General features: G+C 52.9%; 1 long non-coding RNA gene across 1 annotated transcript; it reads left to right on the top strand.

Moving 5' to 3' along the window:
- The first annotated feature begins 873 nt into the window (after positions 1 to 873).
- LOC123379554 lies at positions 874 to 6,310 on the top strand. The gene is made up of 3 exons (XR_006584136.1): positions 874 to 1,408; positions 4,697 to 4,825; positions 5,319 to 6,310. It is a non-coding gene; the product is annotated as an uncharacterized LOC123379554 (long non-coding RNA).
- Positions 6,311 to 16,492: the final 10,182 nt, after the last annotated feature.

Here is a 16,492-nt window from a genome sequence, read left to right as displayed (position 1 = left end):
CTGGCAGTTAGGAGTTGGGAGTGAGGTGGGGATGAAAACTGGCCAGGAAGAAAGGATATTAACAGTAATGGAGGGGCGCCTGGCTGGCTCAGTGGGTGGTGAGTGCCCGTGACTGTTGATTTCAGGGTATTGAGTTGGAGCCCCATGTTGGGTGCGAAGATTACTTAAATAAAACCTAAAACAAAACAAAACAAAACAAAACAAAACAGTACTGAATACTTGCTATGTGCCAGACCCAGTGCTGAATGCATTATGGACATTATCCCATTTGATCCCCAAGACATAGGTAATACTAAGCCGTTTGTTGGAGGAGAAAATTGAGGCTCAGAGAATTTATCCAAAGTTACACAGCTAGTAAAGGGCAGAGCCAGGAGTGGAGCACAGATCCATATGAAGTCAAAGTCCATTCCTTCTCCATACGCTAGACTAGGAAGGACTGAGCTTATACGACACACATGTTCATGGGGGTGGGGGTGGAGTGGGTGGGAGTAGGAAGCCCAAAAGAGAGAGGGAACTGTCCAAGAGATAGGGAAACCAGCAGGGTGGTGTCTCAGGCTAAGAAAAGAGCTCCAAGAAGGGCCCCAGCCGTGCCTACTGTTGCTGAGAGATCAGGCTGGGCTGGGTGCAAGATTTGGCAACTAAGAGACAACCTTCCAGATTGCTGCTTCCACGTGCTTCGAGGAGTCAGTAAAAGGACCTGCTGAGTGGGAGGTGAGGAAGTGGAGGTGGCTGGCTGGGAAGAGGAAGAGAGAACAGGGAAGGAAGGGAGCACCCTGTGGGTATGTGGATAGGAGGGTAGGGCAAATGGGTTGGGGCTGGCTTGGAAATATTGGGGAAGGGTTGTGAGCAGGTGGAAGGAGGAGGGGGTGAGCAGATGAGCATTTCAGGCTGAGCCAGCCACTCTCTACTCAAGGGCACTCTCAACTTCTTCCTCAACATCGTCCCACCCACCCCCATGCCCTCCCCAGCATGGCTTGGCCATGCTATCCTCATTCCTCCTTCTGTCTCCCTCCTCCACTCTGCCCCCACTGCTCCCCTGAGTTTGCTCAGGACCAGCCACCCCGACCTCCAATCTGCTGTCTCACCCTCCCTGGCCCAGCCCGGTGAGGCAGGCAGGGAGGAGTTTCCAGGCAGGAAAGGGCTGAGTCACTGGCCACACATCTGGTCTCAGATCTTGATACCCAGCTGGAAGGGGTAGGAAGGAAGAGGCTCCTCCCTCCCCCTCCCTCCCACAAGCTCTCCTCACGTTACCTGCTGGGAGGGGCGGGCTGGGAGAGGAGAGCCCCTGCTCTACTAATGACCAGAATTTGCTGGGCTGCTTTACTCACTCTGGATCCTTTACTTCTGTGACCACCTCTTCTGCTCAGAACAGCCCTGAAAAGTAGGGTTTGTCATCTGTGTTTCACAGGTAAGAAGATTCAGAAACAAAGTGGCTTGGGCAGGGCCACACAGATTTGGAGAGCTGGTCTAGCGGTGTCCCCTTCCCATGCTCTGGGCACACAGAAGGGGGTGGTGTTTGGAGATAGTGAAAAAAGATGCCCAGGGGTTCCGGCACACTAGTGGGTGATCATTGCAAAAGCTAGGCTGGAGGAGGCACTCAGCCCATGCTCCTGCTAAAATGGCCCCTTCCCAAGGGTGCCTGGCTGGCTATGTCAGACGTGTGTGCAAATCTCTATCTTTGGGTTGTGAGTTCGAGCCCCACGTTGGGTGTAGAGATTCCAAAAAAAATTGTTTTTAACTTAAAATCAAGCAAATAAAATGGCCCTTTCCCAAAGTCCCAGTGGAGGGAAGACCTTCCTTTCTTCCCCACGCCCGGCTCTGTCCTTGGCTGTTGTTGGCTCAGCTCTGAGCCACCCCTACCTCAATCTTCTGTGTCTTTCCTTCTCTCCTCGCTTCATGCCGAGAGGAATAGCAGGAGCCTTGGCAGGAGGTGGTACCCTGCTATCCTTCATTCTGCAAGGGCACAGTGTCCCCATTGTCCTGAGCAGAGAGGTGTCTGGGTCCTGGGGAGAGGTGGGAGAATCATGCCAGGCCTCTGCACACCTCCCAGGCTGCTCAGAAACCTTCTCTGGGGTGCAGGCTGCTTTTTCACAGCACATTTAGTGTGACCTTGGGCAAGTCATTTCCCCCTAATGGGGCTTCCCACTTCTATTATTCAGAAGAACATGGAAATCAGCACTCTTCCATAGACCCAGACCATCCCTGATATTAACTTTTAATTGATTTAATTGTGTTTACTGTGGCTAGAGTCACAGCTGTGCCACTAGTTATGTGACTTTGGGGCAAATTTTTGGACCTCCCTAAGTCTTGGTTCCTTCCTCCTCTTTTTTTTTTTTTTTAATGTTTTTGAGAGAGAGACAGAGTGTGAGTGAGGGAGGAGCAGAGAGAGAGGGAGACACAGAATCCGAAGCAGGCTCCAGGCTCTGAGCTGTCAGCACAGAGCCCAATGATATGGGGCTCGAACTCACGAACCGTGAGATCATGACCTGCACTGAAGTCAGATGCTTACCGACTGAGCCACCCAGGCGCCCCTGTTCCTTCCTCTTTAAAATGGGAATAACAGCAATAATACTACCTCCTTCCCAGGGTGATTGTCAGGATTGACTTAGATAATGCCTAAGGCAGGAACCACATGGTGTTTAGGGGAAAAAGGCTATTATTTTTTTTATTAAAATTTTTTTATATTGGGGTACCTGGGTGGCTCAGTTGCTTGGGCGTCAGATTTCAGCTCAGGTCATGACCTCGCGGTTCCTGAGTTCGAGCCCCGCATCGGGCTCTGTGCCGACAGCTCACAGCCTGGAGCCTGCTTTGGATTCTGTGCCTCCCCCCTCTCTGCCCCTCCCCTGCTCATTCTCTGTCTCTCCCGCGCTCTCAAAAATAAACATTAAAAATTAAAAAAAAAATTATATTTATTTTTGAGAGAGACGACGGAGTGCGAACAGAGGATGGGCAGAGAGAGACACACACACATGCAGAATCTGAAACAGGCTCCAGGGTCTGAGCTGTCAGCACAGAGCCCCGACGCAGGGCTCAAACTCCAGACCAGAGAGATCATGACCTAGGCCGAAGTCAGACACTTAACCGACTGAGCCACCCAGATGCCTCAAACTAGTATTATTATTAAGAGACTTCTGATTACAAAATGAATTCATGCTCAAAGAGAATCTGGGAAATGCAGAAAAGCACAAAGTCATTGATAAAAGTCACCTGCAATTCCACCCAGAGCGACCTTTTAGTCCCTCACCCTCCCAGGGGACTGACCCATGTGCTTCTAGGATGGGCAGGTAGCGTCGGGATGGATATAATCTACATTTCCTGCATCCTCTCTGGGCCTCAATTTCCCTATCTGGAAAGGAAAGGGTTGAACTACTCAGAGAAGACAAATTTATTTACTTGTTTGTTTGTTTGTTTGTTTGTTTTTTCATTCACTCATTCATTCATTTATTAGATGTTTATTTATTACTGAGCCACCCAGGCACCCCAAGGGAAGACGAATTTAATTGCACATGCTAACTGCTGCTCAAATGAGTGCCATGCTCAACTAATCATGTCTGCCATGGACACAGAAGGGGGTGGTAATCTGCAGATCCTGTGTAGCCATGGTGTAGGGTCCAAGAAATCCCTAAGAATCACTTCAGTTTGGGGGCACCTGGGTGGCTCAGTCGGTTAAGCATTCGACTCTTGGTCTTACCTTAGGTCTTGATCTCAAGGCTGTGAGTTCAAGCCCCACACTGGGCGTGAAACCTACTTAAAAAAAAAAAAAAATCACTTCAGTTTTTAACATTCCAAGAACATTTCCTCTTCTGGTTCTACTCCCTGTTCTAACTCCTGGCTTCCTCTGGGGAACGGGGAGAAAATCCTGGCCTCTTCTCCCACCCCAGGCCTGGAGGTCTAGTACCCAAATAGCTCCCATGTAACATTCTGCATTGTTGTACCTTCTGCTTAGAGCCCAGCTAGGATTCTCCTCAAGTCAGACTCCGAGCAGGAGAGGGAGGAGAGTTTTGAGTTTTTCCGCACTAAAAAGGAAGTATGCAAAATAGCCATTCCTCACCAGCCCAGGCTTGGACATTTGAATATTGTAAGATCCTGGGGCACCTGGGTGGCTCAGCTGGTTAAGTGTCAGACTTAACAGCTCAGGTCATGATCTCACCGTTCACCAGCTCAGGCCCCGCGTCAGGCTCTGTGTTGATCAGAGCCTGGAGCCTGCTTTGGACTCTGTGTCTCCCTCTCTCTCTGCCCCAGCCCCTCCCCTGCTTGTGCTATGTCTCTCTGTCTCTCTCAAAAATAAACATAAAAAAATATGTATATATTAAATGATCCTTTAGCAGCCCCTTCAGGTTTTTAGACAATAGAACCTGAATGGATGGGCCCAGGGGTAATCCAGCCCTCCTTGCTGGTGAGAAAGAAATGACAGTGCCTGAAACACTCATGTGAAAGATTTAAAACTGGCTTTATTTCTGGTATGACAGCTATGTGAGGAGGACCTGAACTCAGTAAGGGGACAGAGACCCAGAAAGAGCTAGGGACTCTCTAGGGATAGGGGCTGACTCAGTCAAGGGGGAGGGCCTCTGTAAAAGCGATGGTGACTCAGGGATGAGGAGGGTGTTGGGGAGGGGGCAGAAGGGAAGGAGTTTCCTGAGAAGTCTCAGGAATCTGCTATGTGGTCCCAGTGCTCATCCTTTTCTTCCCCTCCCAGTTCTGGAAGCTTGCCAAGGGCTGTAACCTGAGGGGCAAGAAGGAGCAGTCCTCGAGATCCCGGGATAGGGCCATCCCAGGATTCCAAATGCCTTCCTAGAAGTTGCTTCCAGCCTACAGAATCCCAGAGGTAGGAGGAAGCTCCCAGGAAGGTCTCCCTTGCCCTCCGTGGCCCCAGGCCATTCCTTGCCTCTCTCTGGCTGGCTGCCCAGGGACTCACTCCCAGCCCTGGCTTCCTAGCCCCTAAGGCCTCACAGTCTGGTGCTCAGGACTGTGGTGTTGCCTGTCTGGGTCCCTTCCTGGCAGACACAGGTCTCCAGCTTCCCTCCAACTGTTCGGAGGAGTGCCTGGCACCAAGATGCCCAGCCATGTCCCTCACAGTCATGCTGACTATAGACCCCAGGGTAGGCTCGGGGGCCTGAGCCACGTTAAGAAGGGATCATTGAGTTAATTTCCCTAGAGCCTTATGTACCCATTTCTTTTACCTCAAGCCCTCACTGAACTGCTGTCCTCTCACTGAACCCCCATCATCTCACTGGCCCCCACCCTCTCACTGGGCCCCACCCCCTCACTGATTCCCTATCTCCCTAACCTAACCTTATTTGTCAACCTCCATTTCCCAGATGGGACACTGAAAGTGCAGCCCTGGGACCTGTGTCATGCCCACGTGGTCCCTGGCCATAGCCAAACCAGCCACATCCTGTCTTCATGATCCAGGGAGCAGGTCGTGAGATGGAGGAGCTAGAGGCAAAGGGATCAGTAACAGCCCGGAAGGAGAGCCCAGCTAAGGGCCTTCTCCGTCAGCTTCCATAGCGGCTCTGGGCCTGCTCCACCAGCAGAACGAATGCTGAGATGATGCTGCAGGCAGAGAGGCAGTTAGTTCACCCTTTGGCTGGCCAGGACCCAAGCCAGGGACTGGAACACAAGAGCAGGCATTGGTCCCTCCCTGATCCCCTGAACAAGAGCTGCACTGTGCACACCCCTCCCATTCCCCTACCCCGCCCCTCAGGCCAGGACAAGGTCAGGCAGGGCCACCCATGGAGGCCGGAAACAGGAGGACAGCCAGGCAGCAAGGAACAAGGGAGAGAGGCTTTGAGTTCCAGGATCAGGGATACACAGACAGGCCTGCGGGCAGAGAGAGTCTGGGGTGGCAGGGGTGGCCACCAGGTGTTCCAAATGTGTCCGGGACACAGAGGAGCAGACCCATGTGAGAGAGACCCAAGCCCATAGGTGCAGCAGCAGGGAGGTTGATTGATTCTGGAGATAAGGACGACCCTGGACAAGGACACGGGATTCACAGGCCCCACCGCACAGCCACAGCCTTCAGCAGAGCCCCAAGGCTCCTTGGCTGACCTCATTCACTTGTCCATCAACTGAGTCACCGCAGCTCAACACTGCCAGCCCCGTGTTGGGCACTAGGGGGAAAGAAGTGAAAAGGCACTGTCCCCAGCTTCATGCAAGCAGCTGAACCCAGGATCTAGATTTAAGGGAGTTGTTTATGGGGCACCTGGGTGACTCAGTCGGTTAAGCGTCCGACTTTGGCTCCGGTCATGATCTCACAGCTCGTGAGTTCGAGCTCCGCATCAGGGTTTGTGCTGACAGCTCAGAGCCGGGAGTCTGCTTCCGATTCTGTGTCTCCCTCCCCCTTTCTCTGCCCCTCCCCTGCTCACACTCTGTCTCTCTCTCTCAAAAATAAATAAACATAAAAAAAAAAGGAAGGGAGTTGTTTATGCTCTAAGGGCCTGCCTTGCCCATAGTCCTCTCTGAGGGTCTCTTAGGTCATCATACGCTGAACCAAGTGACCTAACTGCCCTGCCAGTTAAGTGGACCAGAGGCGGCCAGTGGCCCCTGAAGTGGTCTGGCTGAAACTGCCCTCCAGGAATCAGACTCACTGATTTGGGGAGTGAGGGAAAGAAGGCTGGGAACGGGATCGTTTCATCAGGAGCTCAGGAACAAGCACAGCAATGACATGAGGCAGGAAGAACATCAGTGGAGGCCCTGGACGATGGAGCCTCTGTGACCAACGGTGTCAAATGTGGGAGTATCGGGCACCTGCAGCCAAGGCAAAGACCAGGTGTCCGGGTCAGTGGACCTGTTCTGCTTCCTGAACACCCGTGGGGACACTGTGAAGCGGGGACATGAGGGGCACCCGCCCTGTCCTCCTCAATTCCCCAAATAGCCTTGCCATTGAGCTGTCTCCTCAAGCACTTGCCTAAGCATTTCTCTGGTGCTTGTCATCCAGAGGAGCCAAAGGAGCATCGTCTCTCACATCCCTGCCTCTCTGGCCTCCTCCCGGCCAAGCCAGCCCTGCGATCCAGAGGAGCCACATCTGGTAGCAAGAGCCCTGGACTTCAGTCCACAGAGGAGATTCGAGTCCCGCTTTCACCACATAGGTGTCTCTCGGAGCGCCTGCTTCCTCATCAGAAATGGGAGTGGTGCCTGCTGCCCCAGGGGCTGTTGGGAGAATGAAAGGAGATAGTGGATGACAAGAGGCCGCTCCAGCCTCCCCAACCTTCACGCTCCTTCTGGCCCCAGGACTTCCATCCATCTGGGACCCCAAGCTCCAACCAGACTCCCTCAGGCTGGGTTGGGGGCTCTAGCCACCTCTCCTAGAGCCTGGGGTTTTGATCTAGAAGAGAAGCCTCTGGGGGACAAAGGTCAGAGGCATTGTGGCATTTCAAACACTTGTGACCAGCCAGTGGGGAGGCTGCTCAAGTCTGGGCCCACTTAGTCACATTTTCTGTCACATTTTCTGTCAATCCGGTGCCTCAGTCCAGGGGAAGAGGCCCCAGGCAGGGAGCTGGACTCTGGTTAGAACAGGAAGTCCTATCAGGCTGTTGTTGGGACTCACATGAGACTGTGTCACCTCAGCTCTCGGTGGGTGTGATGCTGCATAGGAACTGTCTCGAGCCACCTTTCCTCATTTCTACCCATATCTCATCATCTTTCTGCCTTTCTTGCGAGGACTAGTGGCCAGTCAGCCTGGTTGGCGCCCCCACCCAGTAACATGAGCTCTGGAGCTAGAGAGCTCGAGAGATCTGGGTTCAAATCCTAGCTCAGCTGCTTCCTAACTGTGTGACCCCGGACAAGCTGTCTCGCCTCTCTCTCTGAGCAAGACGGGAGTGACCAATATGACAGCATGGGAAGGGCCAAGCAAGTGGCTGGAGGGTTCCCTGAATGTCAGTTCCCTTTCTCCTTCCCAGGTCCAGGGCCCTGGGCTGGGGCCATCAGTGGGGCTGGAGGAGGCCGGGGGCCCCACCCTGAGCTTTAGGAATCATGGGATTAAACACATGTGCCCACTATGTGACCTCCAGCAGGTCACTGCAGTGCTTTGAGCCTGTTCTCATGTCAAGTGAAAGATCACTAGAACATGCGTGGCTAGAACTAGGTCCCCCTTGTCTGGTCGCAGAAGCCTGCCTGGAAGAAAGGACTGAGACTCCCTTTGAGTGGGAGGAGAGCAAACTGGGCAAGAGGGGGACTGCCCTTGAAGGCAGGAGGCCTGTGGCGGGGGCAAGGATAGCAGGGAGGTGAGTCACCAGGAAGTGGGGGGCGGGGGACTGGGCTGTTCTGAAGGTTGGGCAGGCTCTGTGCTTCCATGGGTCAGGGGTCAGCTGGAGGGGTCTGCTAGATGTGGACGCAAAGGCTCACACCTATCCCAGAGGACTCTGCTAGCGACACACAGTCACACACACATTTGTCCACGTGGTCACACAAAGGCACTCTGGAAACACTCAAACAGGTCCACACACTCCTGTACACTCAGGGACATCCACAGTCACCCACAGACACAAAGACACACACAAGAGACATTCACCAACGCATCCACATGCCTTTTACACTCAAGTGTAAAAGTATATCCACAAGTATATCCACACACACGCACACATTCAGACATATTCACGCACGCTCCTGCACACAACATCCACAGACAGAAGGGCAAACGCACAGGCGCACGCACTCGGACCCCCAGGTGCACTCACACAGACACCGAAAGGGACACACTCAGACACAATCATACTCACTCCTGCACACCCAGGGCCACTCCCACAGGCACAATGGCAGCCGCAAAGACGTGCACACCCTTCACACATTCTTGCACACCAGCGTGTACACTTGAGTCAAAGGCACGCACCTATTGTGTACCTGCTCCTGTACACTCTGGAACATTCAGACATCCTCACAGATACACACAGGCTAGTACCGTCGGGTAGACTCACGCGGAGCCTCCCTCACCCACCTCTCCAGCCATTCCCCCAATCTGCAGCTAACTGGGCTCAGCCCTCTCTCCCCACCCACTTCCCACCGTCCTCTGGGGCCTCCCGGGCCTCCCTCCGGAACTGGGGGAGGGGACGGGGCGGGGCTTGCCCTGCTGATGTGGCAACTCGCTCACCTGCGCCCGGGCTGCACCCTGGCCAAGAAAGGCTTAATGGAGCGGGAATCCCAAGCGCTGACCCCATCCGGTCTCTGCCCTGATTCTCAGATGCGGAAAGTGAGACCCTCAGAGGGGGGTCAGATGGTGAACAGGACTTGAATCCTGGACTCCAGTGCCAGGAGCCCAGTGGGGAGGGGATGCTCGTGCTGGGCACCGGGACCAGGAAGACTGGGCTCCAGGCCTTCCTCCTGCCTGCCCTGGCTGGCTGCCTGTGGATCCTGCCCCTCCTCGGTGTTCCCAGTCTCCCTAGCTGGCATTCCCGTCCTCTGGTCCTTAGTCGCTGTTTGTCTCCACAGCCGGTACCACGGTCCAAGCCAGAAACCTGGCCACGTGAGGCACGCACGGAAAGTCACTGCTTCCTGTCAAATAGATCTCCCCGGTGTTCCTCAAACCTGGACACGAGGCCGCCTGTGCAAGGGGGAAGCCCAGCTTTGCTACTTCCCAGCTATGTGACTTAGGGCAAGTCACTTGCTGCCTGAGCCTCAGTTTCCTAGCTGTAATATAAATGGGGTGATGGTCTCCCAAGAGTGGATTGGCAAGGGAATTAAGGAACATAATAGAGGCAGCATGTGCCAGGGCCAAGCCCAGGGACTCTGGACAGGTTTGGGGAGTGAATGGAAGACTTCTGACGGGATTACCAGGACAACTGACCCAAGCCCTCTCACTCCCCGCTGGAGCCTCACTGATCCTGCTGATGTGCAGTGTGGTCTGCTGTTAGGTTTGCCGCTGCTTCCAAAGCCCCAGCAGCCCCACCCAGCCCTAATCATTGTACCCTGGTGGGAGGAAGGCCTGGCTGGTGGGCAGGTGGCAGGGGTGGAGAGGGGTCAGGGAGAGTCAGCCACGCTCCTGGGAGTCACCAGTCTGATAGGGGAGATCCAGCTCAGCTCTCCTCCTGCAGGTTAATCAGATCCCATTCTGTCTTTGGGTCTCCAAGCCTCGTTAGTGGGGGAGATTCTGCCCTTGCCCCAAGGATTCCCAGTTGGCCGTGGGAGACAGACTATTCCAAGAGCTCTCAGGCTGGTGGGGAAGAGACTCCCTGGCCCAGCGCCCCAGACTAGTTGGGGAGATATAACACTTCCCTTGGGATTCCCAGTCTGATGGGGGCAGGCTACCAGGCTGGTCAAGGAGACACGACATTGTTCTCAGGGACCTCAAGTCACAAAAGAAGAAAGTGAACACGTACGTAGGATACAAAGGTACGTAAACACAGAAAAGCAGAAATGAGCAATAGACGAATTCAGCTTTGTGCATATGTCTCTTGCGTACGATTCTTTGTGACTGTGCGTGCATGTGACTCTGTGTGTGACTGTTGCCTCTGAGTATGTGCTTCTGTTGCCGTGACTGTGCACATACCTCTGAGCTGAGGCTGCTGAGGAGGCTCAGTGAGTGGACCCAGCTGGGCCGAATCACTCATTCCCTGGACATGCATTTACTGAGCGTGCACTGTGTTCCGACACTGGGCTAGGCCTTGTCGTACCATGGAGACCCCGACAGGGTTCCTGCTGAACCTTGGTGTTTCCTGCTTTCAGGGCATCACTATGTAATGGGGGTAGACGGAACATTTAAACAAGCAATTCTTTTATGCTGTGACCTGTTTAGAGGAAGTACAGGGGGCAGCAGCAACATAGGGGAGGGGGACTTCCTAGAAGGTGGGATATTTAAACTGTGCCCTGAGTCACAGGCATTAGGGCTGGGGAAAGGGCTTGCAGGTAGAGGGAACAGCATATGCAAAGGGTGCTGACCTGGGGGGAGAGAACCCAGGAAAGATTTCTTGGAAGAGAGGACTGGATGGGTTTTTGAGTCTTAGAAGAGCTAGGCAGGCAAGAGGAGGGCCGTAGCTTCAGTTGGAGGGTTGGGGTGGGGTGTAGTGGGAATAGCCAGGGGACATTTTCTGGCCAGAATCTGCACCTGGGGATGGAAGGACAGTGTCCAGAGGAGCCTGGGGGTTTGAGGGGAAGGGGCAACTCCAAGGAGAGGAGATGCTGCTGGGTGGTGGGTTTAGGGATGAGCTCCTGGACTGGTCTCTGGGCTGTGCGAGGAGAGAAGGAGAGAGAGAGAGAGCGGGGGGCGGGGGGGGGGGAAGAGGGAGAGAGAGTGCACCAGGGAGGCCAAGGGAGCCTGGTAAAAGCCCCTCTCCTCCCCGTGGACCCTCAGTTTGTAAAGGGAGTGTAACAATAGCTCCTTCACAGGGAAGAGGTAAGGATTACAGTAAATGCACTTGCCCAAGCTGCTCTCAGTGGGCTCTCCAGAAGTTCATTTATCCCTCCCAAGAACTATATTATTATATTTTCCCTTTTGGAAGCTGAGGAAGCAGGCGCAGAGAGGCCCAAGGTTGCAGAGCACAGGGTGAGAGAGAGCGGGCTGGATTGGAACCTGGTCTGAGTCTAAACCTGGCTTGTTCCCTGGAGTCCCACAGCCTCCAGCACGCAAAAAACGCCTCTTAAATCGGTAACCACTAGTTACCAGTGGATCTGGTGCTATTACTATTATTGTTGTTTTTTGTTACTTACGACCTTGATGCCAAAAACATTTTGATTCAGCTGGGTTCGGACCTCCCTGCCACCCGCGCGCCCTCATCCCCCAAAGCTCCGGGCCCAGGCGACCCGGCGCGGCCGCTGTGGGAACAGCCACCCCAGAGACCCGGGGTCGGTGTGGTGGCACCCCCTGGAGGCAGCGCTCGGAATCGCCGCAAGAACCCGACCCTTAAGCGCAGGTCCCCCGGGGGCACTCAGCACCAGACCGAAGACCCCCCAGACAGCAGCTCCCGCGCAGGCAGGAAGGAGGAAATAAAGACGACAACATTTACCAAGCGACTCTTGTGTACTGGGCAAGGTGCTAGGCATTTCCTCTCCATTTGCTTGTGGCACACCCACTCAACCTCATTTCCCAGCAGTGGAAGCTGAGATTTGGAGAAGTTATAACAACCAGGGATGCAGAACTGGATTTGAATCCAAGTCTGTGCCACACCTGGGCTCCTCCTGGGTAAGTATGAAGAGGAAAAGGCCACTGGACACTCACTGGACTTAAGATCAGCCTCAGGAGGTCACGCATAGTGACCATGATGATGATAAAAAGTCATTCAAGTCATTAATTGAGGCAGTACACGGAATTGGACTGCCACCTTTTTCTGCCTGTGTGACTTGAGTCAACTAAGTTGCTAACCTATCTGAGCCTCAGATTTACCATTAGTAAATGAGCTTAATTACAGGCCTTCTGTTTGGGGCTGTCATTTTGAGATCCTTTGCAATAATGGAGATAAAATGTTTAGCTTAGCACCTGGCCTGTAGTAGGTGCTCAGGAAAACAACTAATATAATTTACTCATTTGGCCATTATTTACTGAAAACCTAGGGGGCTAAGGGATGCAACAACAAAGAAATATAGAGGGGTGCCTGGGTAGCTCAGTCGGTTAAGCGTCTGACTCTTGGTTTCGGCTCAGGTAATGGTCTCATGGTTTGTGAGTTCAAGCCCCACATCAGGCTCTGTGCTGATGGTGCAGAGCTTGCTTGGAATTCTCTCTCTCTCCCTTTCTCTCTGCCCCTCCTACTTTTTCCTCTCTCTCTCTCAAAATAAATAAATAAACTTAAAAAAAAAGAAAGATATTGTTTTGCTTTATTATTTAAAAAAATTTTTTTAATGTTTTATTTAGTTTTGACTGAGAGAGAGCTAGAGCATGAGCGGGGGAGGGGCAAAGAGAGAGGGAGACACAGAATCCGAAGCAGGCTCCAGACTCTGAGCTGTCAGCACAGAGCCTGATGAGGGGCTTGAACTCACAGACCGCAAGATCATGACCTGAGCCGAAGTCGGACACTCAACCGACTGAGCCGCGCAGGTGCCCCAATATTGTTTTGCTTTAATGACTTCCTTGTCTCTATGTTCCTAGGATCTAGAACATTGTCTGGCTTAATAAATGTTGAAATGAATGAATGAATGAATGAATGAATAAAGGAATAAATCAATGAATGAATGACATACTGCAGTAAGTCAGTCCTTGGTTGTAGTTTTGGGGAGAGTAAGAGGGAGAAAGGCGAGTTTTTTAAGACAGAGAGAGAGCAAGAACAGGGGAGGGTCAGAGAAAGAGGGAGACACAGAATCTGAAAAGGCTTCAGGCTCTGAGCTGTCAGCACAGAGCCTGACGCGGGGCTCGAACCCACGGACCGCGAGATCATGACCTGAGCCAAAGTCGGACGCTCAACTGACTGAGCCACCCAGGCGCCCCAAAGGCGAGTTTTTTAAATAATAGTTAATATTTCTTGGACACTTAGAATGCATCCAGTACCAGACTAAATGCTTTTTGTGTTCTCAATTCATCTTCACAGCAAACACATCAGGTAAAAAATATTACCTGGTTTTACAGAGACGAAAACAATCTGTGAGGTAGAGTGCCTTTCCTAAGGTCCCACCGTGACTAATTGCAGAAGCAGGTTTTAGGCTTGGACTTGTCCCTGGGCTCCCTTGAAGCAGTGGGCTCTTCCTATCCTCCTCCCACCTCTAGATGGGAGCTCTTGGCACACAGAAACTCAGCAGAATGGCCTCTACCTGCACCAGTAATAATGGGGAATGTGCTACTCTCAGCTTTTGGAGCAAGTTCACTCCACCCGCTCGTGTGGTGAACCTCACATTTGATTGCTTTTCACAACAATCCTGTGAAGAGGATATTAACTGATCATTTCACGGACAGAGAACTGAGGTTCAGCGAGGTTGGCTTCCCAAGGTCGCAGAGGCACGTTCTGGAGTGTGGCGGAGGCTGCTGCCAAGACTCCGCCCCCTCTGCGGCCCCCCGGTGCCGCTCTCTACTTCCAAGCTCCTCCCCCTGCCAGTAATGCCTCCTCCCCTTCCTCCACTCTCAGCCCCCTCGCTGCCCCGTCCTCTTGGCCAAGGTAACCACCGGCATAAGCCTGAGTAAGGTGAGCTAAGAGGGACCTCTTGGGTTGGGCTCCTGCCCAGGGTGGTGGCCAGGAGGTCACTGTTCACCTAGGATGGAATTTTGATCAGTTTACAACTTTTCTGATTCTGGTTTTGGTTGGGAATTTAGAAAGAAGGGCTTCCTGAATTCTCTGCCAAGGAAGGGCTCATCTTCCTTCGGTTTCTTTCTTTCTTTCTTTCTTTCTTTCTTTCTTTTTTTAAATTTTTTAATGTTTATTTTTGAGGGCAAGACAGAGCATGAGCGGGGGGAGGGGCAGAGAGAGAGAGAGAGAGAGGGAGACACAGAATCTGAAGCAGGCTCCAGGCTCTGAGCCGTTAGTACAGAGCCCTATGCGAGGCTTGAACTCTTGTGAGGCAAGATCATGACCTGAACTGAAGTCAGATGCTTAACCTGGTGAGCCACCCAGGTGCCCCGGTTTAGTTCTTACCTTAGGGGTCTCAGCAGGAGAAAGGGAACACAAAGCTTCAAATGGAAGAGTGTTTAATGAAGGAACTATTCACAGAGGTGTGGGCAGGAATGGTGAAGCACCCTGGGGCTCACAACTGAGGGATGGTATCCACCCCCCCCCACCAACCACCCGCCAAGGACCTGACAGACAAGAGGAGAGAACCTTGTTAATGAACCTGGTGAGCGAGTTGTACCCATGGGTGCAGGCTGCCGCACAGGAGCTGTGGCTCTCTGTGGAGGAACACAGTAACTAGCAAAATCACAGGGGGAGGTGGATGTTAGAAATATCTCAGTCTAACTCCCCTCCTTCGCACTGATCTTAGACACTGTCAGTGTCTCCTATTAGCCAAACTCCACCTGAAACTGTAAGGCAAGGGGGCCAGGTAAGACTGTCTGCCAGAGTCAGCCCCAGAGCAGAGAGGCATGGAGGGTGGCGGTTAGGCAAAGAGCAACCAACCCAGGGCCTTCTCTGCTCTTTCTGGACTTGGCTTTGTAGAGGGGCTGAGAAACAGAGTGGCTATGCCTGTCTTTCAAAGAAGCCTGTGCCGGACATCAGCACCCTTTCTCCTCCTTCCAGGTCCAGGTTACTCTGTTTGTGAGGTTGTCCTGCTCCTGGAGTTCATCTGTCCCATCCCTGGCTTCCCTGGTTTTCAGTGCATAGCACTGAGTCGGCATTATTCTCTGCATGGGTTTGTCTCCCCAGACAACAGTTCTTGCATCCTCTACACTGTGAGCTCTTTGCAGGCAGGGGCCTGGGCCAAATTAGGCCATTTGCCCTGACACAGGCCCTCGCACAGGCCGAATGCCGCCGTATGCCAAGTGAACTGAGTCTTGTGTCCTCACATACCTCTCTCAGCCTTAGTATATGCAATCTGAGCACATGTGAATGTCTGTTTCCCTAAGTACACAGGGGCTTCTTGGTGGTGAGCAGCAGAGGCTTTTTTTTTTTTTTTTTTTTTGAGATCCTGTTATGTACCAGGCCCTGTGCTGGGTCTTGGGGACACAGCAGGGGACAAGACAATGCAAAGTCCCTGCTCTCATGGGGCTTCCATTCTAGTGGGGAAAGCGGAAAAGGAAGGAATGGAAAAGAAACAACATTATTTCAGATGTAATCCGTGCTGTACAGAAAATAAGGCAGTGGGATAAATAGTAACTTGATAGACATTTATGCTGGGGGGCGGGGACATCAGGGAAGGGTTTTCTGAGGAGATGGCATGTAAGCAGAGACCCAAAGAAGAGTAGAAGCTGGGATGTGAAGGGCGTTCCACAAGACAAGTGGGAACAGCATAAACTAAGGTATGCAGGTGGAAGTGCTTCTGGGACCCTGAGAGATTTGGGGTTGCAGCCTAAGGAAGGCTTTAGGGAAGGTTAGAAAGGGTGAGGGATTCGGCTTTGGGGACAGCCCAGGGCCAGCTCCTGGGCTGGGCGGGGCGGGGGGGGGGGTGTTGGAGGGGAAGGGATAGCCCTTCTTAAGGCCACCCTTGCTGCCTGTTGCCTAGCACCTACAGCAAATAGTGCTGCCGCAGGCCTCACCCTGGCTCCCTCAGCTCCTCTCTGAGTGGCAGCAGCTGTCAAATGACCAGCAGCTGAGGCTTTGCCAACCTCCTCCTCTGGAATATTTTAGGGGTAAGTCAGAAAATGACCAGCCGCCTCCTTAAAACCCGGCTTTTTCTAATGCATGCCTTACAAGGGTGTATTTGGCTACCTTGGGTGTTAATCTCTCACCCCCTTGCATTAGACAGAGAGATATAAATACACAGCCACAGGCGGCACCCTCAGATACACAGATTAGTGAACCTGTCGGCAGGCCCCGGGTCACACACAGAGGACACGCCAGGCATGGCCCTGTGAGCACCCACTCGCATACTAACACGCATCAGCCCTAGTCCCTCAAGGGCACACAATCACTCGCAGGCCCATACACGTGCCCCACAACACAGTCACAACAGTCCACAACCGCAGATCCCCACCCCTAACAACCACTCTCTACCC

Source organism: Felis catus, chromosome C1, assembly GCF_018350175.1.
Source record: "Felis catus isolate Fca126 chromosome C1, F.catus_Fca126_mat1.0, whole genome shotgun sequence".
Lineage (NCBI taxonomy): Eukaryota > Metazoa > Chordata > Mammalia > Carnivora > Felidae > Felis > Felis catus.
Note: the sequence above shows the minus strand (reverse complement) of the source record. Positions and strands in the feature narration are given on the sequence as shown.